At 34.6% G+C, this 27,126-nt stretch overlaps 1 pseudogene; it reads left to right on the top strand.

The window, feature by feature from the left end:
• Window positions 1–23,184: 23,184 nt before the first annotated feature.
• On the top strand, window positions 23,185–25,002 carry LOC149531496 (AAA-ATPase At3g28510 pseudogene; annotated as a pseudogene).
• The last annotated feature ends 2,124 nt before the right edge of the window (window positions 25,003–27,126 follow it).

Below are 27,126 nucleotides of genomic sequence, written 5' to 3'. Positions count from 1 at the left end.
CTTCCTATCAAACTCTTTCATTAGCTTATCCATTTCTTCATAATGTGATTTTTTGGGGTCTTTTGATGATGAAGGTGAAGAAAGAGAAGAAATTGAATAATCAACTTTCTCTTTACCCTTAGTTGATGTAGATAAGTGGTCATTATCTCAACTGGTGGAACATGAAGTATCTGTTGATGTGGACTTACTGATGTCACTTTTCGGGGTGTCGATTTCTTCCTTGTTATGGGGAACTAGGGAATTGCAATATTGGGTAAGGTTTTTATCCCCAGGTATGGTCACCTCTTGACACATTTATGGGGGTAAAAGCAAGAATCTATGTCACCATTTGTGATACAAAAAGCTATTTTGGTCAAATCCCATTTCTCTATCAGAACTCAATTGTTTTCAAAAACTAAAAATACCCTTTTATAGATCTCAGATTCAATATCATCATTATATAAATTTTTGAGTGTTTTAATTAGTTATAATATGTTATAATCTCAAAATATTATAAGTTGATATTTCAACATTTCAGAAGATGCTCCCTCAAAAAAGGAAAAAAAATAATAAATCATATCAAAAAAATAAAGAAGTTATATTTATCACTAGAGGAGAGAATCCTCTTCACGAATATGTAATGTTTTTTTCAAGAAGGTATAGATTTGATAGGGAAGTTTTGACAGGAGGAAAAAATTGTTGGATTCTGACAAGGTAGAACTTAAGTACTTATAACAAAGAAAACATACATCAAAAATAGTTATTTCTTTTCTTGTTCACTAGCTATACATGTCATTTATAAAATATTTTCAAATTAGAACAAAAAAAGATGATTTGCACATACTTGTTTGACAGGAACTACATCCTATATTTTTTATAGTTAAAAAAGGGACTTCAAAATAAAATAAAATGAATAAATTCTTAGTAAAAAAAATTATAAAAATTATAGGCATATTCTACACATTTCATCAATTTACATCATCTTCATATTTTAAACACAAATACCATTTTTTTTTGTCATTAATGTTGAACTGTCACATTCTGATATCACATTTCTTTATAAAAGGTGACATAGGTTTGTGCTTTTACCCATGGAAATTTGAGACATTGATGGTATGTGGAAGGAATAACTCACATGTCATGGATCCAATACCTTCCTAATAGGATATTGTAAGTTAATGTTAAGTCTAATAGTTTGACAAATAATTTCTTTTACAATTGGGCCTACCCTGATTAGTAGAATAACCATGCCTTTAAAGGATTTCTCCTCATTGTCATAAGCCTTAATAGTGTTTTTCTTCTTTGGATCAATAAAATCCTCTATATATCTTAGGGATTTTACCAAATTTAATTTTCAAATGTTTAGGCTTGCCCCACTATCAACCAAGGTTCTCTTGACTCTGTTTCTATGGATAAAGACTTCAATACATAAAGGAGAATTTTGTGGATGGATGACAAACATGTCATCTTGGGATAAAAAGGATATACAATGAGGGTTACTTACCATATTTTGAAGTCTACTAACATCAACATCATTTGGCACTAAGGCTTTGGTGAGGATATCTTTATGCTTAGGAGAAACCTTCAACAACTTGAAAATGGAGATAAGGGTGGGAAACTTGAGTAAATGGTTGACCAAGCTATATTTGGGTAAAGTGGAACTCATAGTTTCATGATCAAAACTTGTCATGGGCCCTAGTAAAATGAATTTAGAGGCTTGATAAAATCTAGAGATAATGTTGATGGTCGTATTGTAATGATGATCATAATTAACCTTGTCATGAGTAGCTGCATTTTAATTAGCTCTAGAGGATTCACCTTTTTTGTGGCTCATGAAAGGGTTCTTGAAGGCTGTGTGGTCTTCATTATTGTTAAGGTTATTCACTTCGATAGTTCCATCATTGATTAATTTTTGTATAGCACCCGTAAGGGTGAAACAATTATTTGTTAAGTGCCCCATGTTCCATTAGTAGGCACAAAAATGCTTGTCACTCCACCACTTCAGTTTAATTGGTGGTTCATAGGGTTTGGCCTCAGGGAGTAAAATGAGTTCATTGGCTAAGAGTGTTTTCAAAGCACTCTCATAAGACACCCTATAGGTGTATACTCCTTGGGTATGTCAGAAGACTGATATCCTTTTAGAGGAGGAGCTTGATTATAAGTAACTTTTTGATTAAATGTCAAGGGAGTTGCCATGTTATGTCAATAAAATAGACAAGCATTATCTTTTCTAGGTGTGTTTAGTCTAGTATTTACATTGGTGTTATTGATGATAGGATACTACTAGTTTGGATGGGGTTGGGTTTGTGGTTTAACATGGATGGCTTCAACAACCGCATCATTGACTATATTTTTGTTGTTATTTCTCCATCATGACTTTTATTTATCATGGACTAATAAGATGAATTGTGAGTCTATGCAGATTTGTTTGAGAAACCCTTACCATCTTTTAATAACTTATCAATATCATTATTTATCAGGGTCTCTTCTACTTTGGCAGCATTCTATAAGGTAGTCTTAAAGTCTTTAGGCCTTACAAGTTCAAGCTAGTAGTTCATGGGTTTTGAGAGACTATTGATGAAGATGTTGGTCTTCTCTTTGTCTTGGATGTCTCTATGGTATTTGGCAAATGTGTGTCTCCACCTTTGTAGGAAGACTCTGAATGATTCTCTAGGAGGTTGTTTTGTGTTACACAAATCAGTCATCATCACTTCCCTTTTGATATTATAAGAGTATTGAGCAATGAAAATGGAAGCCAACTAATTAAATACCTTAATGTTAGAGAGTAACTTGGAAAACCACTCCATGACTTTCCCTCCTAGGCTTCTGGGAAACAAATGCATTAGATAGGTTGGGTTGTGAACAAACTCCATACTTAGAGTGTAAAATTGTCTGAGATGATCTTGCAGATCTGATCTACCAAAATAATTGTCATATTTTGACCATATCTACACATTCGGTGGAAAATGTCTAAAGGTGATATTGTTATCGAATGGAAGAGGACACACTTTTTCAAGACTAAATTCTGCAGGTTGAATCTTTCCTTTTTTCATCCTCTCCATTTCTAGTTGTAGGTCTTGTAATTTTTGGGTAACAACATCTAAAGGTGACTCTTCTTCATCTCATTTAAGATTGGTTACATCAAAGTTGGATGGTAGTTTTGTGCCTTGTTGTGATAGTGCTAGTATGCATCATTCTTTGTATCTTTCAATTATCTTGTCCATGATATCGATAAGCTCAATATTTTGATGAAAATCCTCTATTTTAGTTTCAATGCTCTTGTCATCCCACACATTAGATGAACCCATTTTGGCAAAAGGTTTTGAATTTTGGTTGAATAGGGGTAATTTGTGGGTAACTGTATTTGATGAACAATCCACTGGTGTGACTGATTCAATAAGATCCAAAAAAATTGTGTGTTTGATGGTTCTGTTGGCTATTCTGGTACTCACCCATATAGGTGATCATTTTGGTTTTGTAGCTACACTAGTTTTATGTAGTGGCATGAGATGTGGATAGGATTCCTCTAACTCTTATGTATTTTCACAATATGAAGGTTTCTATTGATCATGGTTCATTTGGAGTAACAAACTAAGTTTGAAAATGTGTTTGGTACTATTGATAATGGCAAGCTCACTTTTTGTAAAGTTGGGTAAGGAATGGATGTGTGTCTTCAGATGTTTTTGTATTGATATGTGAGATGAAACAACAATAACTATAATGTTACAAACTAGAGTTTCCATTGCACCAAAATGATTGACTGTCAATGCCCGATACAACCAGTAGACTTATAGAACACAGAAGGCAGTTAAGCCATGTCACGAATCCTGAAGGAGAATGTTGGTGGTTAGTCCAACAATCCCCCCCCCCCCCCCCCCCTCAAGCATTACCCAAGGAGATTCAAACCTATGACCAAGCTCTAATACCAATTGTTGGAAATATAAGAGGAGTAACTAAGACGGAAGGGGTGAATCAGTTACTACAAAAATAAATCCTAGATCTCTTAGATGTTAGTACAAAATGCAAATAGATAACTGAATACTTTTGAAGCTTAGTAAATACACAAAATGTTGTAATTTGGTAATAACTAGATTAGCTTGGTAAATGATTGACAAATAAAATTTTAGATTTTATCTATGATTATCATTAATTTAACTTAGTTGCAAAACACATAAAAGAAAATAGCATGAACACATTTGACACCAGGATTTAACGTGGAAACTCAATTTGGGAAAAACCACCAATTGTAACTAGTTATTGTTTTCACTCTTCTGAAGTGAGCCCTGTTAGGAACCAACCCTGTTAAAGGTTACAAAACACACTATTAGGTGTGACCCTGTTAGAGGATTTGGTCACCCTATTAGGAGTAGCCTTGTTAGAGGTCTTGAGAACAATTCAATGGAATTACCACCTAATTGTTAGAGGATTTGAAAATAGCTATTAAGCCAACTCTATTAGGAGATTTAGATGATTGCTACAATGGTCAGAGAGTAAAAATGAGATGACCTTATTTGAATGAAACTAAATTGTTGATTTCAGATCTTTGTTTAGGCTTGTACTTGATTCTTCATGATAATATTCCAATGATAAAAATGTAATTGATACAAAATGGGTATTTAGAAATAAGCTAAATGAAGATAACAAAGTATCAAGAAAAAAATCAAGATTAGTGTGCAGAGGTTATTCTTAAAAAGAAGGTATTGACTATGGTGAGACTTTTTCTCCTATAGCAAGACTAGAAGGTGTTAGAACTTTACTAGCATATGCAACACATAGAGGATTTAAAGTATATCAAATGGATGCCAAATCTACATTCTTGAATGGAATTCTTGATGAGGAAGTCTACATTGAGCAACTAGAAGGTTTTGTAGATCTTAGCAAAAGAGACATGGTTTGAAAATTACACAAAGCATTATATGGTCTCAAGAAAGCTCCCAGAGCTTGGTATGAAAGACTTCATAATTACTTGGTACAGATTGGCTTTCAAAGGACTAATGACAATAGTAGTATATATATCAAAGAAGGACTGGTTAAGAAGATTGTGTTGGCAGAAATATTTGTTGATGATGCTCTATTTACAGGAAATTATGACTTATGCAAAGAATTCTTAGTAGAAATAAGTAAAAGATTTGAGATGTCCATGTTTGGTGAAATAAAATTCTTTTTTGGATTGCAAATGCATCAGAACAAAGATGGTATCTACATCACTCAATCCAAGTACATCAAGGAGATATTGAAGAAATTTGGAATGGAAGATTCAAAACCTATTGAAACCCCTATGTCTACTGGACATAAGCTTTCCAAAAATGATGATTCCAAGGCAGTAGATCAAACCACATATAGATCAATGATTGGAAAATTGCAGTATGTAGTGCATACAAGGCCTGATATTGCATTAGTAGTTGGTATGGTGGCAAGATTCTTAGCAAATCCCAAAGAAAATCACATGATAGCAATCAAGAGAATCATGAGATATTTGAAATGTACTAAAGAATATGGCTTATGGTACAAACTTGGAGGCAATTTGGACTTGAAGGTATTTACTAAAGTTGATTGGGCAGGAAGTATTGATGACAGAAAAAGCACTAGTGGTGGAGCATTCTTTCTTGGCAAGAAACTAGTATCTTGGATAGGAAAGAAGCAAAATTGTTCATCTCAATCCACAACAGAAGCAAAATATGTAGTAGCAATAGTTAATTGTTCTAACATCATTTGGTTCAAACAATTGTTGGAAGGAATGAAGGTAGAGATCAAAGATCCAATAGTCATATATTGACCACCAATGCATTCCAAAACAAAGCATATTGCTATAAAATATCATTTCTTAAGAGAATTAGTGTAGAATAAAAAAGTCATATTGGAATATGTGAATACAAAAGAATAGATTGCATACATATTCACCAAGCCATAACCTAAGGATGCATTTTTGTATAGTTTAGTGAATGCATCAACCAAAACTTATTGAAGATCAATAAGTTCATGCAGAATTGGCAATGGCATATTGCCAATGAATTAGTACTTAGAGTACATTGGTATTTACAAAATTATTATCTTTGGCATGTGTTGTCAAAGAGGGAGAATTTTATTGTCACATCTCTGAGAAATTTTTTGGAAATAGAATATGGTAAGGAACCAGAGAGGGAGAAGTTTTCCAAAGAAGAAGTTTGTTGAAATAGGAAGAATGTTCTAAATGAACTTGGTAACAACTATTGTAGGAAGAGCTCATATTGATAGAGGGAATTCTCAAGGCCAAATCAAAGATTTCATTGTGTTATGACATGTTGTATTGCCATCAATGCCAAAGAGGCAGATTATTGGATACAATTGATTAATTGTGTGTTGTCTTTAATGTTACACAAATGTCATATCATTATCAGTTAGTATATGCCAAGCTCACTCAAGTAGTGAAGACAGTTCTAAGTGTCTACCAAGCATTCCTATGTTTACCTAGTTTAGAAGGCAGTGTCTACCAAATTCACTCAGGTGTCAAAAGAAAAGTTGCAGAAAGATAGTGTTAACTAAGCTCACTTGATTAATGAAGGAAAGGTGGATGGAACCAGTGCTAACTAAGCTCACTCAGTTGCCAAAGGTTTTTCACAAGTTTGTACTATTAAATGAGCTTCTATTGCTTAACGAAGGAAATCATTTCTGAGTTAGTTTCTACCAAGCTGGGTCAGCTAATGAAGGATTTTCTTATTTTAACATATTAAGAGTAATTGATTTATCTATTGATTCCAACCAACTAAGGTGATGAATATTAATTATTCTAAGTTTTATTTAGAAAATTTGACAAAGTGGATTCCATAAGTATAAGGTCAAGTTGTGATTTCAAAGTGTGTAATTTATGAAGATGTGATTGAAGATTTAATAATGAGAAGAGAAAGTGAATTTGAAGGATAAGAAAAATATCCTTGTGGAGTAGCAAAGCTATATTCAAGCAGGAAGGATTAAGTAAAAGCATGAATAGAGATCTAAAATCAGCAATTTAGTTGCATTCAAATTAAGTCATCTCATTGTTACTCTCTAACCACTGTAGCAATGATCTAAATCTCCTAACAGAGTTTTCTTAACAAGTATTTGCAAATCCTCTAACAAGGTGGCAATTCCATTGAATTGTTCTTAAGACCTCTAACAAGGCCACTCCTAATAGGGTGATTAATTATTCTAATAGGGTTACACCTAACACTGTGTTTTGTAGCCTTTAATAGGGTTGGCTCCTAACAAGGCTCACTTCAGAAGAGTGAAAACAATAAATTTTTGCAATTGGTGGTTTTTTTCAAATTGTGTTTTTACGTTAAATCCTAGTGTCAAATGTGTTCATTCTATTTTCTTTTATGGATAACATCTAAAAGTTTATTTGTAAATCATTTACGGAGCTAATCCAATTATTACCAAGTTACAACATTCTATGCTTTTAATGAGCTTCAGCAGTATTAAGTTAACTGTTTGCATTTTGTAATGACATCTAAGGGGTCTAGGATTTACTTTTGAATTAATTGATTCCTCTTATATTTACAACATTGTAATACTCTATAAATGGAACTTGTAACTTTTCTTGTTTCAGAAATGATTACGATCAATTTTAGGATCTCTCAGTCTTGGAAAATATGAACAAGGAAAAAGGGTATCTGAATCTATTATTTGTTTGTAGGTGTCATGAATGTAGATAGCCTATATTTTATTTTTATTTTTCAAATTTACTATAGGATTTCTCAAATGTGCTATTTCAATTGGTGTATGCACTATTTTATTATTCACTAGGTGCTATGCTGCAGAGAAAATGCACTGTTTAAATTTTTAGATGCACCATTTTATGAATTAAATGCATTGTAATGACGACAAATGCTCTAGTTAAATGTTTAGATGCATTTTTCCCAATAAAATGTGCTATAAAAAAGGTCAAATTCATCATGCAATGTTTCAAATGTGCTATTTTAAGGAGTAAATGTGCTATTTTAGGGTCTTCAGCAGTGTGCTTGTTTTGAGTTTCATTTTCATATCAATTTGTGGTTATGTCATTTTGGAAGGACTGTGATCCAAACTGAAGTTTATTATTAAGTTTTAAAACACATCCAAGCATAGTAGTTGTATAAATGACAATTAAATGAAACCACGCACACCTAGAAAATGGAAGAAAAGGGCTTCCTAATAAGGTTGTCTAGAGCTAGTGACTAGTGGGTTTTAGTGTTTAACCAAAAATATTTAGATTTACCTCTCCTATGACAGAGAGCTTCCCACCAATGTTAAGGTGGTTTGGCACAATCCCTTGTAGGACTACTAGAGTAAGGCTATATTCTTAATATGGTTGTCTTGCATTCCCTCTCACTGGCCTTGCTAAGGAAAATCTCAGGAGGTAGCCTTTCTATGGCTGAGTAAACCTACCTAGTGGAAAATAGGAAAATCAAAATCAAAAATAGGTTTGGGAATTTGATCACTCTAGAAGAGTGAGATTATATCCCTACTACCCTAACCTCCAAAACACAACAAAAATATTTGTTCCCTTACAAGCCCTTTAACTACAGAAGACAGGGGGCTCCTAGTTAAGCTATGTGTGGGTTATTTCCTCATTTGATTGTAATTGATCTTTACACAAGATCAAGCATTTTGATCAACTCAAAAGAGTTGAGAGCATAGGCCTACTCCCATTTAGGTCAGTGAGATCAAACATTTCTATTAAATTAGGTTTTGAGCTTAGATCACACAATTTGAATTGAAAAGGGGTGAGGTCCACTTACTTGGTTCTATGCTAGCAAAGGTTGGGTACATTTCTAAGGGTCTTAATTCTTATCGCATGTTGTTGATGACCTAGAAGTTATCATTATCTTGGCAAAGACCTGTAAGAAACTAATAATGAGATCTACAAGTTAGATTTAGCAATTTATGATTTTGATCAAATGCGCTACAACAATAAGCATTTTCGTTACAAAATTTATCAAATGTGCTATTTAAACTAGTAAATACGCTATAGAAAGTGACAAATGTGCTATAGAAAACTTTAAATGTTCCTTTAGAATGTTTTAAATGCACTATAGAATCTTTTAAATATGCTATAGAAATATTTAAATGCATTAAAAGACTATTTAGAAATGTTAAAATAGATTTCAAAAGTGCTATAGTAGTAGAAAAATTGTAAATTTGGCCTTCGTGAACTTTGGAATGTCTTTGAGAGTTTCTTGTTGCTGTTATGAAGCTTCCAAAATGTTGTAGAACTTGCAACCAATTAGATCTTCACCAAAAATCAAATATAAACATAGATCTAAAAGAAAAAGAAAATATTAGCAAGAAAACTTGAAGAATAGAGAGGTTTTAACATGAAGCCCCATAGGTGGGCACCAATTTGTACACAATGGATTTGTGTATTCATGAGACCTTAGAGCAGAGTACAAATAGAATGACAACAAACTAGGCTAAACCCAAGAAATAATTTTCAAACAAAGACTCTACAAACATCCTATGTTTCCCTAACTACAACCACTAATATTGCTCTTAGACTAGCATCTCAATGACAGTTCTTAAGAAAGAGTATGCTTTGAATGTAGATCTACAAAGATGTATGCAAGATCTATATGAGAATTTGGTTTATATGTGTGTAAAAATCCTAGAATGCTATTAAATAAATATGCAATGAGCTAAACATGTGCTAAATAATACTAAGTAACATGAAAATAATGTTACAATGCTTATGAAAATGACATGAACTTGCTATAATGACAATGCTGAAAGATAATAACTAAAAATATGCCTATAGTGCAGATGCCTAAAACTTGGGTCATTTTCTCTTGAATTCTCCTCCTATTTATAGGATTTTAAAATTGGTTGGGGTACGAATCAAGGTGTCACTTTTGGCTGGGGGTAGTGGTGAAACTATAAATATCTCATAAGGTACCAAGAGGAAGAGTTCAACAGCCTTAGTTTGTGAAGATAAATGAGGATTTTCATTTTATGATGATAAATGGATTTATTGATTTATTAAAATTTTCCATAATTTATTTTCAATTTTTTGTCTTTTCCTTTTTCGTTTTCTTATTTCATTCTATGATTTTGAACTTTTTTCCTCCTCTTTTTAAAGTTGATTTAAGTCCTTTTTTATTTGATAGATGATTTGATTAATTAATGACCTGATGTAATGATTGATTTAAAATTCTATTATGTCCCTCTGATTCAATCTTTAATTTGTGCCCTTTGATCAAAATTGCATTGTTTATCTCTTTTCCAATTTTTGGGTGTCTACAATTATATTGGAGGATTACCATCACTTTGTTGTAGCTAGTTGACATCACATGAAATCCATAAAAATAATGGATAGATGACATAAGATGAAATGAATAATAAGGTCCATTCATCAAGATTTTTTTTTGGAGGGTCACCACAATTGTATTTTAGTCCCATATTAGTTTGATAAAGTGAAGACATGGGGTGGAAAATATTCTAGCATATAGCCAAAGGAAATCTACAAATTTTCCCATTGTACTTAACAAAAAGTTGTTCTAATGTAAAGGTATCATATTCTCACATGTATTTTTGCAAAAGTCATGTGCAAGTTTGTAAGGTTACCATATAGGTTACTCACCTTTAGGAGGTTCTTGATTGTTGCACAATGTCCTATTTAGTTTTACTAGAGTTACTATGAACTCAACCCCTCATAATTGTTCTCCAACTCATGGTCATTAGAGAGGACAAAGCTCCTTATCTTATTGCTTCCCATCTCCTAGGTCCTAAGGTCATTACCTCCATTTTGATAGCCAAAATGGTTACCAATAGCCTATTGAATCACATTTTCCACTTCTTCTATTTGGGGGTGTTATTTTAGGGTGCTCTTACATAGGGGATGGGTTATTATATTGTGGTGACTTGTATGGATGACTCCTACTCTCTTCGAAAGGTTTGTGCCTAGCTCTGGAGATCTCTCTTCTACACACTAAAGGAAAAGATATTGGTGATGAAGATGAGGGTTCAAATTTTCTTGATGTCACTTTCACCTATGTTGATGTATGATATAAGTTGGATATTTGGGATCCTTTGCTTTCTCCAATTGTTTATTTCTACTACTTTGTAGTTTTGATTGTCTATTTTTATGTTACTATTTGGGCTTTACCCCATAAGACTCTTAGAGTGTATTATTTTATAAAATGTTTTATATACAAAATACAAATATTTATGACTATCACTCATTTGGTTACACCTTTAGTTGTTGATATTTGTTGAATAGTTTTGAATTGAACAATTAGCACTTCAACTAAAATTTATAAATTACAATGATGTCTTTCCACAAGAAATATCTCTCTATAGATTTCTATTTATAAGATTTATTTATAATATAGATAGTTAGCATTGTTACATATAATTATTTTGCTAAGATGTAGCAATTTTTAGATTATATTGTATTCTATTTTTTGAATCAACATTTTTTTATCACACTCTATGATCCATCATTTTGTTTCTTTTTACTAACTTTATCTCAATGATGAATTATACTATGTGATATGAAACATTGATGCAAAAAATAACATACAATTTATTCCAAAAATTTCTATATCTTGATATTATGGATTATTTAAATTTATTGCCTTTGAATTTTCTTAGTGTAGTGGTTTGTGGTTTAGATAGTTTTGAGTTATTAATTTTTTTCTAATAATTTTTCAAAGTGTTTGAAAAGAAATGGTTGTTTATGCTTATACTTGAAATTGTAAAATTAGCTTGAATATATTATATTTCCATGTATTTAGTTTTGTCACTCATACATCTAATTCTTTTACTTATTTTATATAGATTTATTCTTGGTTATTACAATGGTATAAAACAAGTATTTGCATAATGGAAGACATTACTTGATGTCATAACATGGTGATTTTTGATAAAAATAAAATATCATTGGTTCCCTTCTTAACAATCCCCACCAAGTATCCACCATAATGTGGTGAATTATTTTTGATGCCATTTGTCCAACCAATCAAATTCCATGTTCGGTTGGTCATGCTCTCCTAGAATAAGCATTTAGAGTAAATCCCTTTATGAAAATGCAATCAATTGTGATTGAAAGCATGCAAGTCTAGATCCAAAGCTCAAAAGTATAGATCTAAGGATAACAAGAAACCATACCCAACCTAGAAGGTAGAGTACAAGCCCATCATCAATTAGTGATATCTTACTCATCTTCATAATATTTAAAAGCTTCATGCAGATGACCATACTATGGGATGCTTGATATAGAGAAACAATATTTAGATATTAATGCTTCCTAATTTTGTCTCAATGTGTAGATCCTTACTTAATGGGATATCTTCAAATTATGGAGGCAACCTTGGAAATTATTTCATCTTCCCAAAATGAAGCAAAAAACTTGATATCAGGTGATAAACTTGAAGGAAGTCGACAAGAATACATAAATCTAGCTAAAATTAGGTGACTGGTCCTGACCTTGATTTTGGGTCAAAGATTATGGAACAAGTTATCCTGACTGAACTATTTTCTCCAATTAAGCTAAATATCAAGATCATAGCTCCCACATATAACAGAGATGCCAGATTCCAAGGGACAATTGAACATGAGGTCATGATAATTTATGTAAGGCCTATGTGATCCATAAATGATTGGATTAATGAGATAATGGATACACTTTGAAATAAGGTTCTACAATGATTTTTGGTGAAACTGAATTAATAAATAACTTATATAAATATAATTAGTTGTTCATGAAGTGCAAGGAAGTCATATGATGCATTCTAAAATTAAACACACAAAGGGGAGTGCTAAATCATCATAACATTGTGCATACCTACAAGGTGCTTATAATTTATATTAGTACGTTTGGTCTAGCACTTTTGTAGTGTATGAAATTATATGGATACACAAACTAAATACATAAATAGTAAATGAAAAAGGATATTTAAATGTAATCAAATAAATCACCCATCATGGCAATACATGTGATACAATGTTAGGGACCACATTTTGCAAAACATCCTTGTTAGTTGAAAACCTTAAACAATGTAGTCAAGGAGAGAGAATTCCCAAAGTATTTGTCTAAGTTTTCATCTAAAGTAAACCACAATAGAAATACCTGAGGACAATAACAAGCAATGAACATTAAAGGAAGAAAATTAGGTTAGATTATCATCAAGTTGGTCTCCAAATGTAACTATTGCATCACCATTGTCAATATACAACAGTGATAAGACATATACATTTACCACCTTTAACAACCTATTCATAGCTGATCATCCCACACTATTATGAAACTTCAAATAAACACTAGTTATCCTAGCTTCTTTCACTAAATTTCTTCTAACCATTTAGCACCCTTTACATCTAGGACTACTGAAACAAGAACTACTAACCTACTTAAATACAATATTGCCAACCATAAGTTAACTTATTTGATCATTTAAATTTCCAAGATAATGGAAATGTATTACAAGCAGATAGGTCAAAACCCAAATCCATAATAACAACCCTAAATAGATACATTGTTCCATGCAAACATACAAGAGAGTTAATCAAACATTTTACAACCTTGAAAAATGGGCCATTAAGCATCATATATTCTAAATCTTCATCGCAAGCTAAAACTCACCACCTTGACCATTAGAACATAAAAGTTAATATATGTAGAAGTTGAGAAAACCAACTTCACAGATCCTCAATAACACCTGCATGCAAATATCCTGCAATGAAGAGAAGCTAGAAAATGGAAAAAGAAGAGCTTAGAAGTTCTCAAAAATTTGTGAGCGAAAATGTATTCTAAGTTATAAAAACAAAATACAAAAGCTCAACTTTTTAAGGTGAACGAAACCCTAAAGGAAAGAAAGATAGGTTTGTGCATTATAATTAATATAAAATATTAATTATATGCACCTAAGAGAGCTAAAGCACCTAGAGTAATAAATAAGTTACTCTAACGCGCTCCTTTAAGAAAAGTTTAGGACAAAGCTAGTCTAGCAAAGCTATGAAAGAAGGAAAATGGGTCCCGGCAACAAGGCTTGATCAGGTACCCAAAATAAGGAAATATCTATAAATCGGAGACAAAGGAGACAACCCAGTGGGAAAAACCCCTCTCCAAAAAGAGATAGAACAAACATGCTGAAAAAAACATGAAGGAAGGAATGCCTCAAGAAGACCCCCCAAGGATAACTTTCGTAATCCCAAGCATAGACCGCAGCTAAAGATAGCGAGGTGATGCAAATGACTTGGTGAAGATGTCAACAACTTGTGCATCAGTGGAAATGTACTCCAAAGAGAGAACACCATCATGGATCAAATGATGAATGAAATGCATATGAAGCTCAATGTGTTTTGTGCATTGATTCTCCACCGGGTTGCGAGATATATGAATAGCACTCTAATTATCACACCACATAACAGTGGGACGATCAGGAGGAAAAAAAAACTCAGTCATCAACTGTCGAAGCCATAAAATCTCCTAACTAGAAAGCATTGCAGCTCGATACTTAGCCTCTATAGATGAAAGTACATGAGCCTGCTGCTTCTTGCATGACCATGTGATAGGACTAGAGCCCAGACAGAAAACAAAGCCAAAAGTAGACTTTCGATCATCAACATCACCAACCCAATCCGAATTAGTGTAGCCAATAATGTGAGGAGTCCCCACTGTGTAATGAATTTCATACATCAAGGTGCCCTGAATGTATCTCAAAATATGCTTTGCAGCTTTTCAATGACTCTCACAAGGCTCATGTGAAAATTGAGAGACAAGACCCACTACAAAGGAGAGATCAGGATGAGTGTGTGTTAGGTACAACAAGTTGCCAACCAACTACTGGTACAATGTGGGATCCACTGAAGGCAAAGTGCAAGAGGTAGAAAAAGTAACACCTGACTGAAAAGGTGTAGGAGCAAGCTTGCAATCAAGCATGTCAAAGTGTCAAAGCATGTCAAGAGCATACTTCTACTGGTAAATAAACATTCCAATAGGGGACTGAACAATCTAGAGACCAAGAAAATAGTGTAGTAGGCCAAGATCAGTAATCTCAAAATTTTCCATCAATGCTCTCTGAACATCCTTAATCATAGAGGATGAGCTACCTGTGAGAAGAAGATCATCAACATATAACACAAGGATCAAAACCTCAACCTCAAGATGCTGAATGTAGACTGTAGGATTAGAATGGCAACGGGTGAAGCCTGTAGAAAGTTGAAAAGAGTCCATCTTCTCATACCAAGCCTAAGGGGCCTGTTTGAGACCATACAATGAGCATCAAAGTCTGTAAACCAAGGTGGAATCTTGCACAAATCCTTGAGGCTGCTCCATGTAAATCTCCTTAGTAAGATCACTGTGCAAGAATGCACTCTTCACATCCATCTAAAAAATGGGCCATTCCTGTGAAGTTGCGAGGGATAAGACAAGGTGAATAGAGTTCATCTTGGCAATAAGGGGCAAATCTCTCAGTGTAATCAATACCCTCAACCTGTGAAAAACCCTTCACAACAAGAAAGGTCTTGCGCTTATCAATGGAACCATTAGCAGCAAACCTAGTACAATACAACCATTTGCATCGCATAACCTTTCTTCCCTTAGGAAGAGAACAAAGATTCCAAGTATGATTCTTCATCAAAGAAGAATACTCCTTCTCCATTGCACTGTCCCACTTAGGATGTCCTATCACTTCTGAAAAAGTTTGAGGATCATTACAAATAGCATGACTAAGAAGACTAGAACTCGCAGTATGTGAACGGGTGCGACGGGAAGTGGTAGGGTCACCAGCTAGTGATCCTATAGCCTCAACTATAGCTAAAGCCCATTTAGGCATTTGGGGAGGATCATGTGGCAAAGGTAAATGGGGTTCAATATGATCATCATCCACAAAAGAGACTGGAAAGGATGAGGGAGTGGTGGTAAGTGAAGTAGACTCTGGATGCGCAATATCTACTATAGGAAGGCGCTCATCAAATTGGACATCCCATTGAAATAGGACCTCACAAGAATCAAGATCAAAAAATTTGTAGGCCTTAACATCCTTGCAGTAGCCAACAAAAATGAGGTGTCAGCTCTTCCGCTCCATTGCTCTCCTCTGAGCATCTGGTATAAATGCCCATGCTTCACTACCAAATACTCAGAATGAAGATACATCAAGCTTGACATGAGACCAAGCCTCCTCAGGAGTCATATTTTGAACTAGCTTTTGAGGCATCTGATTCTGAATTTAGTTGGCACAATTGAGTGCCTCTTCCCAAAAACACAAATCAATGGACTTGGACTAAATTATACAATTAGCCATCTCCTAAAGGGTTCTATTCTTCCTCTTAGCCACACCATTCTGCTAAGGGGTGTAGGGCACTGAAAATTGATGTTGAAGACCATGTTCAGAGAAAAAAACCTTGAAAGCTTGGTTCACATACTCCCCCCCATTATCTATGTGTATCTACTGAATAGAAAGACCAGACTGCTTCTCAACAAATGTCTTAAAGACTTGAAATGAATTGAAGACATTAGACTTGTACTTCAAAAAGTACACCAATGCATGTCTAGAGAAGTCATCAATGAAAGTAAGCACATATCTGGCACCTAGAAAAGAAGGAGTGGGAAATGACATGAGGTCACTATGAATCAACTCCAGTGGTGCCAAAGCATGAGTGGCTCGTCCATGTGGAAAAGGATCCCTATGTTGTTTGCCAAGAGTACAACCCTAACAAACACCATCTGTACAGGAAATCTGGGGAAGCCCAAGAACAAGTGCCTATGTGCTTATCTGCTAAAGATATCTGTAATTAACATGGCCAAAACGCTCATGCCAAAGTCTACTTACAAAATTTGCATATGCAACAAGACATGAACTTTTGTCATCAAAAGACTCAAACCCATCAAATTTGTAGAGGCGAGATGCAAAATCAACACTCCTAGTAGCCACAATCATCTTAGAATAATGTAAGTCCTAGATAACCACATCATGTGGTGAGAACTCAACTATCTTACTAGAGCCAGAGTGGAAAATCTGATATATAGACAATAGGTTCATTGAAATGTCAGGGACAAGAAGAACATCCTAAAGAGAGTCCCTAGCTAATGCAACAAAACCAGAACTCATGATAGAAAGATGCGATGAGTTCCCAATAGCAATCTAGGTAGTAGGAGAAGGGGCAAGTGAGGTGACCAACTACTGAGTGTTTTTCATATGGTGAGAGGCACTAGAATCAAGAATCCAAGTAGGCCTAGAAGTCATAGCTCATGCAGTAAGACTGTGACCTTTCCCTATAGCGGGGGATGTAGACTCAGGAGCTGAAATGTGCTGCTCCTACATGGCTTCCTCTAAAGCCTCCAAACATTTCTAACACCTAGAAATGAGACTTCCATCCTTTCCACAAAAATTGCAGGTCTCAGTTGATTTCTTCTTAGTCTTGGAGGTAGTCTCAGTAGACTTCGAAGTAGATTTACCCTTAGAAGGGTTAGCTGGAGGTTTGGCATTAGTTTTTGGTGCATCTTTCTTCAGTTTGGCTTTCTGTTTTGGTTTTCCCTGAGAAGTCTAAGCAACCAATGCTTGGTTGGAAGAGCTAGAGGCATCCACCTGTTGGATCTTAGCCTTTTCCCGTGTCAACCAATCCCAAAATGTCTCAAATGAGGGCATTTGATGTTTGTTACCCAAGGCATCCATGGTGGTGTAGAAAGTGGAAGAAAAGATCTTATACTGTCCTCGCAACTTTGAGAGTATTAAAAAAATACACTCATCATCAGTTTTGTTTTTACCGCATGCCTGCAAGACTGTACGTAGAGATTTGAACTTCATCAAGAAGTCTTCAATAGTGGGAAAGCTGGCTGGTGTCAAAGAAGTCAACTCTGCATCAAGTTGTAGTGGCTAAAACTCATTCACTGTGCCAAACAACATGTGGAATTTGGTCCAAATATCCCGTGGAGTGGTCAAACCATCCAAATGAAATAGTAGACTATCAGAGATGTTTAGTGCAATTAGTCCCATGGCTTCTTCCATTTTGTTTTTGTGTTGAAGAACCTCATAAGGGCATTGCAGAGTAGATTGGTTCACATCTAGGCATGACCATAAGCCTCTTGACATGAGAAGCCTAGTCATATGTGTCTTCCAGGTGTGATAGTTGTGTAGCATGAGCCGAATCACAAAAGGATCCAACATTGAGAGAAAGAAAAGAAGGAAGTAGAAGGGTTTGATTTTGAAGCAAATTACAGAATAGAAAATGCTCCCCATCACAACAAATAAAAATATCCCCCAAAACGAAAGAAACAACTATGGAAAAACACAAAAACTGAGAAAAGAACCTGGAATTCGGATGCAAAGAAGAGGAAAATAGAAGCCTCTACTTCAACACCAAATTTGGAAGCTCAAAAAAACTCAAAATCAAATGAAACTAGCACCATTATCTCCGTCTCTAAGTTATCTTTCCAGAGCTTCTTTCGGATCTCAAAAATACGTCTATATGCTCAAGTTATGAGCAAAAAACTGATGTAGGTCAAGAAAAAGAACTCCCTAGAAAATTACAGAGACAGGCTAAAATTTGATGCCCATACGGCTGTCAGAGGCTTTCGGTGGCAAAAAAATAGGTTGCTGAGAAATGAGGTCAATAGCTGGATAGTGACATCATCTTTTCAAGAAGTGACGTCAGCAGCTGCCGAAAAAAGTTATGAAATGATGTCAGTATTCAAATTTTTTACATCAGCAGATGAAATGCTGACATCAATCAACGAAAATGTACTATGGCGGTGCCATTGGCAGAGGTGGCACTCAAGAGGAGAATCCAACAACGCCCTCTAGCTGAGGTGGAGAGGAGGCAAAGCCTAGGCGGCCAGCTAGTGGCAGCGAGGCATTAGCCACGCTGTTGATACTGCGGCTGAGTGCAGGCTGGGCGTAGGTGGTAGTCTAGTGGCACTGGGGTGGCTCATGGGCAGAGCACCCAAAATTGAGAATTTTTTAATTTTTAATTTTTTTTTTAATTAAAAAAAAAATTCTCAAAAAACGTGTCTGTATGGCCTTCCGGGGGGGCTAAATTTTTTTTCCCAAACACCTAGAGGCAAAAAACAACAAGTTTTTTATGTATTTTGATTGCAAATAGCCTTCCGGATCCAATGGCTATGTCTATTTGAGCCCAAAATGTCCCAAAAATTTTCTCTTCACCCTTTTGAAGAAAAAAAGTTTGAAAAAGGCTAGGGTTTTTTACTGCGAATCATGGCTTCAAGAATCTTCAAACGAGGAAGCAACAGGTTCGCTTTAATACCATATAGAAGTTGAGAAAACCAACTTCACAGATCCTCAAGAACACCTGCATGCAAATATCCTGCAATGAAGAGAAGTCAGAAAACGAAAAAAGCAGAGCTTAGAAGTTCTCAAAAATTTGTTAGCGAAAATGTATTCTAAGTTATGAAAACAAAATATAAAAGTTCAACCTTTTAAGGTGAACGAAACCCTAAAGGAAAGAAAGTTAGGTATGCATATTATAATTAATATAAAATATTAATTATATGCACCTAAGAGAGCTAAAGCACCTAGAGTAATAAATAACTTACTCTAACAAGATAGGTCCAGTTCAATCATAAGATAACTTCATATGGAAGCATCTAAACAAGATGCAAATTTATACATAGATCTTATTGATGCCTAGAGTTTTCTATAAGAATCACATTAGAAAATGAACCAATTGGATCGATCACAACCTAAAACAACATGAAAATTTTCTAAATGAATACTAAATAGATAAATTGAATGGACATATTTTTGGGTGATGCAAGATTTCCAATGACCTAAGGATGCCTTTGCATTAATATACCACCTAGGTTTTACTAAGAATGATGCAATTAGTAGCTGGCTATTGTTAGAGTAATTATTTGTTCTAACTTATTAATTAAATCACTTTGATTTAATTAATTAAGTTGCCTATTACTCTAGTTTTCTTAAGCTATCTTGTAGGTGCATATAATTAATATTTTATTAATTATATTATGCAACCCTAGCTTTCTTAGGCTTTAGTTTCCCTTTTCGGGTTTCGTGATTCCTTTATAAGGATTCACCTCTTTGTATTTTTTTAATTCACTTATTGGATTATATGAGATATTGCTCTTTGCATGTCCATAAGATGGATCTGGCTTTTTGGCCTCCTTGATTTTTCGTTGCCTCTGTTCTTTGCTTCATCCATGTGACAGGGTTATGCATGCAGGTGTTCTTGGGAGATTAGTTTTTCACCTAATCTAACATGGTATCAGAGCGAACTTGCTGCTCGTTGTTCATGGTTTGTTGAAGTGTTTCAGAAGCTGCATTTTTTGGAGTAGTGGGAGGCCATACGGACAACTTTAAATTATTTTTGGGGCACTTTGGGCTCAAACAGACACTTCCATTGGATCCAGAAGGCTGTTTACAGTCAGAATCCATATAAAATTTGTCCATTTTGGACACCGTTGGCCTGGGAGGCAAAATTTTTTTGTCCAGTAGGTTCGTACGACCCCCTGCATGAAGATCAAGGCGCAAAATTACAAAAAATCGCAAAAAAAAATTTTTAAATGGCATTTTATTTGTCGCAATGGTTTAAAAAACTGCCTGCGGTCACCGAGACCGCTAGCGGTTAGAGGTAACCGCCTGCGATAAAATCGTCGGCGGTCCGCTGACCGCAGCGACTCCGGTGACCGTCGCCGCTCAGCGGACTCGCCACCGATGGCGCCTCCAGCCCACCACCGTGGCCACCGAAAGCTTCGCTCAGCCACCGCTCCATGGGTGGCGCATTTTTTTTTGGGGATTTTTTAGTTTTTTATTTCTTTTTTATTATTAAAAATAATTTTTCATGCATTTTCAGAGGATCTATTAGTTTTTTCTCCATAACTTGAGCATACAGACATATTTTTTAATCTAAAAAATGTGTCGGAAAGCTGGTTCCGAGACGGAGATTCTTGTATAGGTGTTTTTGGGTTTTGATGCATTTTGGTTGCCTGTTTTGGCAGTCAAAGCTAGATGTTCTATTTTGCACTCCGGGAGGCGTATCTTGAGCTTCCGATCTCCAATTTTGAACTTCTTTATATCACTGGAAAGCTCTTTCTGTGCTCTTTCTAGTGATGCTAGTTGTTGTTCTAGATTCTATTCCAGGCACATCCTATTCAGTCTTTTTCTTTTTAGCATTCTGGTGGATATCCTATTTGTTTCAGGTCCGGGGATCGATTTTGTTGCTTTAGTTGCTTCGTTTTGGGCTCTACCTTCTATTGTTTCAGCCTTATGTCTTTTTTGATCATTTTTGATATTCATTGTAAGCATTTTTATGCAACACACTGAGATAAAGTGCCACACTTGCGTTTCGGGATCCTTTTCATCATTGTGATTCGTTGTACTCGCACTATTTTATAAAGTGCCATGGGGGGGATAGTTGTTTGTTGCTTATAGGCCCTCTTTCTCTAATACCTCATGCAGTGTCGATGACACGTTCCTTTATTGGTGTTTTGTACCTCACTTTCGATATGTTTGGCTCCTGTGTTGTAGGAGATTCTTGGCCCATCTTTTCAGCTGCCTGTCACCTCACCTGCCTTAAGGGGAGGTTATATTGTTGTTCTATGCTTCTTTGGTTGATGGTTCGTGCCTTCTATTTCCATGGAGGTTCCTTTGGTTGATGGTTCGTGCCTTCCATTTCCATGGAGGTTCTACAGATCAACATTTTGATAGATTTTTGCGGTTCTTCATGCTTCAATGATTCTCTTCTGATCTCTTTGTTCCTTCTTCTGGAACATTGTTTGCTATCTCTTTTTGGAGTAGGATTTTTCCCATGTGGTTTTCTCTATTTCTCCTCTTTATAGAGATTTTGTTGTGATTGGGTACCTGATCTGGCCTTGTTGCTGGGACCCAATTCTCTTTCATAGCTGTGCTAGGTTAGCTTCCTCCCAAGCTTCGCTTAAGGGGGGTTGTTAGAGTAATTATTTGTTCTAACTTATTAATTAAATCACTTTGATTTAATTAATTAAGTTGCCTATTACTCTAGTTTTCTTAAGCTATCTTGTAGGTGCATATAATTAATATTTTATTAATTATATTGTGCAACCCTAGCTTTCTTAGGCTTTAGTTTCCCTTTTCGGGTTTCGTGATTCCTTTATAAGGATTCACCTCTTTGTATTTTATTAATTCACTTATTGGATTATATGAGATATTGCTCTTTGCATGTCCATAAGATGGATCTGGCTTTCTGGCCTCGTTGATTTTTCCTTGCCTCTATTCTTTGCTTCATCCATGTGACAGGGTTATGCATGCAGGTGTTCTTGGGAGATTAGTTTTTCACCTAATCTAACAGCTATATGCTCCTTTATTGTGGCCTTCTAATTAGGAAGGCATAATAGGGTATCATGTTTACCACATCAAACTACAAATGCTATCAATGAGGCTTATGATTACCTAGAGATATCTCATAGAGAATTTGGAGAGGTAGAGAGCCACATCATAATCTCAACACTACAAACGGTATGAAAATTTGAGCTCTCCAACTTTAGATATGACAAATAAGTTTTAGCCCAACATGAACAAGTAGAAGTGGTAATGTTATGTAATTATGATTTTTTCTACAAAATCATATATACTTGAAATTATATTAAACATTATTATTATTGTCATCATAATTCATATGTTTTCTATACATATAATTTCTCACAATATCATATATATTTGCAATGACAATGAAAATTGTTATTTTGATTCTCATAAATCTATTATTTATATACTTCATGGTGCAATTTTAATATTGATTTATGTTTTCCTTTAAATGGCCTATCGCTATCCATAACACTTCTTATGATCCTCTTTGTGGCTACAAGTACTAATAATTAAGATTACAATTGCTTACTAATATTTCTATCAACTCTTGAACATCATCCAATACAATGAATGTTTAGTATACCAAACAATCTCATGAAACATGAATCAATAACTTTGACTCCAAAATTACAATTAAATCTTATTAAGAATACCATAACTTAAATTACAGTAAAATATATCTCATACTTATTAATCAGAATTAAAATTAGTAAAAATTAATTCATCATATCCAAAACGTTTGAATTGATTACTTCACCTGCAAATGACGTTTTATATTTTAAATTTTAATTAAATTATTGTTCGCGGTTAAATGCAAACGCACTTGGAAGGAGTATCGGCGAAGTTACTTACAAGCTTTCGCGTCCACCAATCCAAAGAAAATCTAGTACGATCCTTGACCATTCATTGGCAGTACTAAAAAACGTGGGTTGAGAAATTTCCTCCTCAAACTGTAACTTACGAGGAAGGATTCATAGAAGTAGATTTACAATTGATCACTCTCATGGCGGCAACTCAGAGGTTTCCTTTGACCCTACCATGACTCATTTACTCAGCTTTTCCTTTTTCATAAATCCTCCTTCTCTGCGAGGTCTACAATCAAAGGCAATTCAACAAATTGGCAATGGAGACGTGGTCGAATCTCGGGGCGCTCACGGCGACCATTTTTTTCTTGGGAACAATGGCCAGAGAGTATCTCCCTCCCGAACTGCTGCATTATTTCAGGGAGCTGTTCGGAAGGATCTCCCGATTTCTGTCCTTCTACATCACACTTGTGATTGAGGAGAACGAAGGCATCAAGGTCAGCGATCTTTACGAATCGGTGCAGATTTATTTGAGCACTATGTCTTCTTCCGACGCCACCAGATTGAAGCTCAGCAAGCCTAAAAATGCAAAAGCATTTACCTTCACCATGGACAGAAGCCAGCAAATCCAGGACGATTTTCACGGCGTCAAAGCGCGGTGGAGTTTCCGTAGCAGAGAGTTAAAGCAGCCTGTTTTCTCCTCGTATGATGTCTCTGACGAAAAGCGGCAGTTTGAGCTCACATTTCACAAGAAGGACAAAGCAAAGATTTTTGAATCGTATCTGCCGCATGTAATTTCCGAGGCGAAAATCATGGAGCTGAGAAACCGGCATCGGAAGATTTACACAAACAAAGGCGGAAAGTCGCATTCTTACGAGGATCGAAACCGCGTTTGGACGCCGGTGGTTTTCGATCATCCGGCGACGTTTGAAACCCTAGCTCTCGATCCTGAGGTAAAGGATGATATAATGCAGGATCTCAGGAAGTTTTCTCAGCGGGAGAAGTATTATAAGAAGGTCGGCCGTGCCTGGAAACGGGGGTATTTGCTCTACGGCCCGCCGGGAACCGGAAAATCGAGCATGATTGCTGCAATTTCTAATTTTCTGGAGTATGACATTTATGACCTGGAGTTAACCGGGGTGAAGAACAACACTGAGCTGAGAAAGCTTTTGATCGGGACTACGAATAAGTCTGTTATTGTGATTGAGGACATCGACTGCTCGCTGGATCTGTCCGAGCGGAGAAAGAAGGCGAAGAAAGAGAGCAAGGAAGAGGAAAACCCTGCGAAAGCTGAGAAAGACAGTGAAGAAAGTCAGGTAACTTTGTCAGGGGTTTTGAATTTCACAGACGGCTTGTGGTCCTGTTGCGGCAGCGAAAGGATTATTATTTTTACAACAAATCATGTTGATAGGCTGGATCCTGCGCTTCTTCGATCCGGGCGCATGGATAAGCATATTCATTTGTCTTTCTGCACTTTTCCTGCGTTCAAAGTTCTTGCGAAAAATTATCTTGGAGTTGAAGATCATCTTCTGTTTGAAAAAGTTGAGATTTTGATGAAAGAAGCGCAGATCACTCCGGCGGATGTTACAGAAGAATTGATGAGGGCGAGCGACGATCCGTCGGCTGCTCTTGAAAAATTGATCGAGGCTCTGCGCCGGGCGATCGAAAAGGCTGCCGTGAAAAATGAAATTTCGCCGGAGTCTGAAATTTCAGACAACAATTCAGTTGCAGAGGAATCTCCTCCGGTGGAGATTACAAGTGAAGGTTCCAGTTCAAATTGAAAATTTGCAGAAGAATAGGAATATGTTTGGACCATATGTTGTATGTTTTCTAAGTAGTTTTAATCTCTGTTTGACTACTCTCCTATATGATAGGAAAATTCCAATGGTCAAAAATAATTTGTAATATGCTTTCAGGATAAAGTTCTAGTTATGGTTATGCAGCTTAATGATTAATTTCCCTTGTTCTTATTGTTATTGTTATTAATGTATGTTTTAATTTCTAAGTTATTAGATGTAAAGGAAATTGTTCTGATTTGTTAAAAGAAATTTGATATGAGCCGTGTGTAGAATGTTGCATTTGGTTTAATTTTCATATTAAAAATAATAATTAATATTTATTTAAATAACTTAATCACATTTACAATAATAACATAAATTTAATTAATTCTTATTAATTTTATTTTAATAATAAAAATGTAATATATTAACTGCATCCGTGATTTTTAATTATAAAGTAACTACTTGAAGTAATTGATACCTTAATACTTTTTCGATATAGCTCCCTCAAGCTAGTCTTACATTTTCTTTTAATGGAACAAATCTATTCTACATTTTCTTTGTAGATGTGAAATCTTTAAAGAACCACATGCATACCTATTTTGATTTATTTTTTCCTACTTGTCTCTGTTTACATTTTAATATTTAACTCTAAATTTATGACAGAAAAATGACCGTTGACACTGATTCACACTTTAAAGGTTGAGCGTTGTTAATATTATGAACACCTACTCTGCATTCGTCTTTTAATGTATAGGTCAATTTTTTAATAATATTTTTTCAAATCAAAATTTATTTTAAAGTATTTTTATTATTTAGTTATGAATAGGTCTTTTATATTCTTTAGAAATTAAACATATTTTAATTTGTGATTTTGAGTCAAACTCATTGATCCATGTTTTATGAGTAGTGATTCAACATGAATCCCTCTCATGAGAATAAATGGAACACTTAGCACTCATTGGATCTAAGATTCAACATATTTCAATTTGTTAATTTATTTGTAAATATTTTTGGCTAATTTTTTGTTTCACAAATATTTATGTTAGATCTTTTTACAAGATTTTTAATAAAAATATAAGAATATACAAAATTTGGAATTTAGAATTAAGAAGAATTATTTAAAAATCTATATTTGACAAGATTATGTTGTCAATTTTTTTTTAAAAAATTATTTCAAAATATTATATATATGACAAATTTAATGTTTAGATTTGATGACACGAGTAAGCAAAAAAAAAAAAAAAACTTTTATCCTAAATATGGTAGTCATTTATAGATCAACATATTATATTTAACTGATAGATATGACACTTCTAAGATAACTAGCATGTACATTTAGTAAATAAAATAATATACTTTTGGACATTTATTTAGATAGAACTATTTAATATGTTTATACCTTTTTTGACATTTCTATGAATAAAAGATTTCTCCTATTTATTTATCTATTTAATTTTGTTATTATACATGTTATTGAATAATGTTATATCTATATCGAAGGAAAATATGATTCCCTTTCATAAATTTATTATCTAGTTCCATTGTTATATATGATACTAAAAATGTTAGTGTTGATTTAGGCAAAACACACTATCTAAAAGTATTTCAAAGGACTTGGTTAGGCTTGCAAAGATCAAAAGGGGCTATAGTAGAGGCAACCAATACTAGACATGTTTTGTAGTGTGAAATTCTTATGGAATTTAAAACACATGGTTATGCATGTGACAAAGCCTTAGATATCTATACATAAGAATGTGCTATAAAAGATAAAAATCTATGGAGAAATGATTTTAAGAGATGAAAGAATGCCATTATAACATCTAAAGAAAAAATTATAAGCAACATAGTGAAGTAACACACGTATGTAATGGAAAGGGATATTTCAAAGAAGAAGAAGAACATCACTAAGCAATTAGCTAACACTAATGTATAAGAAGACAAAATAAAAAGAGGATATAAGTCCTAAGAGAGGAAAATAGATTCAAGAAAAGACATGAAAGAAGGGATAACAAACTCCTCCTTCCATAAAGGATTTTGTGAAATACCTATGTGTAGGCAGAAGAAGAGATACCTAGAAGGAAAGAGAAGAAATAATCCTTTCCCCCCTCTAAAAAGGAACAAGGAAAATGAATCTATTAGGAGATTCCTAATGTTCATTATATAAAATAATGGAGAATCCACTCTAATAAGTGACAAGAAATACTAAGTGAAATTGTGAAGAAATTGTTACACATCACGCGTCTGAGGAATAATTCTCAGAGAATATTTTTCCATACAAACAAAAAATGACACAATTGGAAATCATGTGAGAAT

This window comes from Cupressus sempervirens, chromosome 11 (genome assembly GCF_028749045.1).
Source record: "Cupressus sempervirens isolate cs-2001-9-10 chromosome 11, ASM2874904v1, whole genome shotgun sequence".
In the NCBI taxonomy this organism is placed as follows: Eukaryota; Viridiplantae; Streptophyta; class Pinopsida; order Cupressales; family Cupressaceae; genus Cupressus; species Cupressus sempervirens.
Note: the sequence above shows the minus strand (reverse complement) of the source record. Positions and strands in the feature narration are given on the sequence as shown.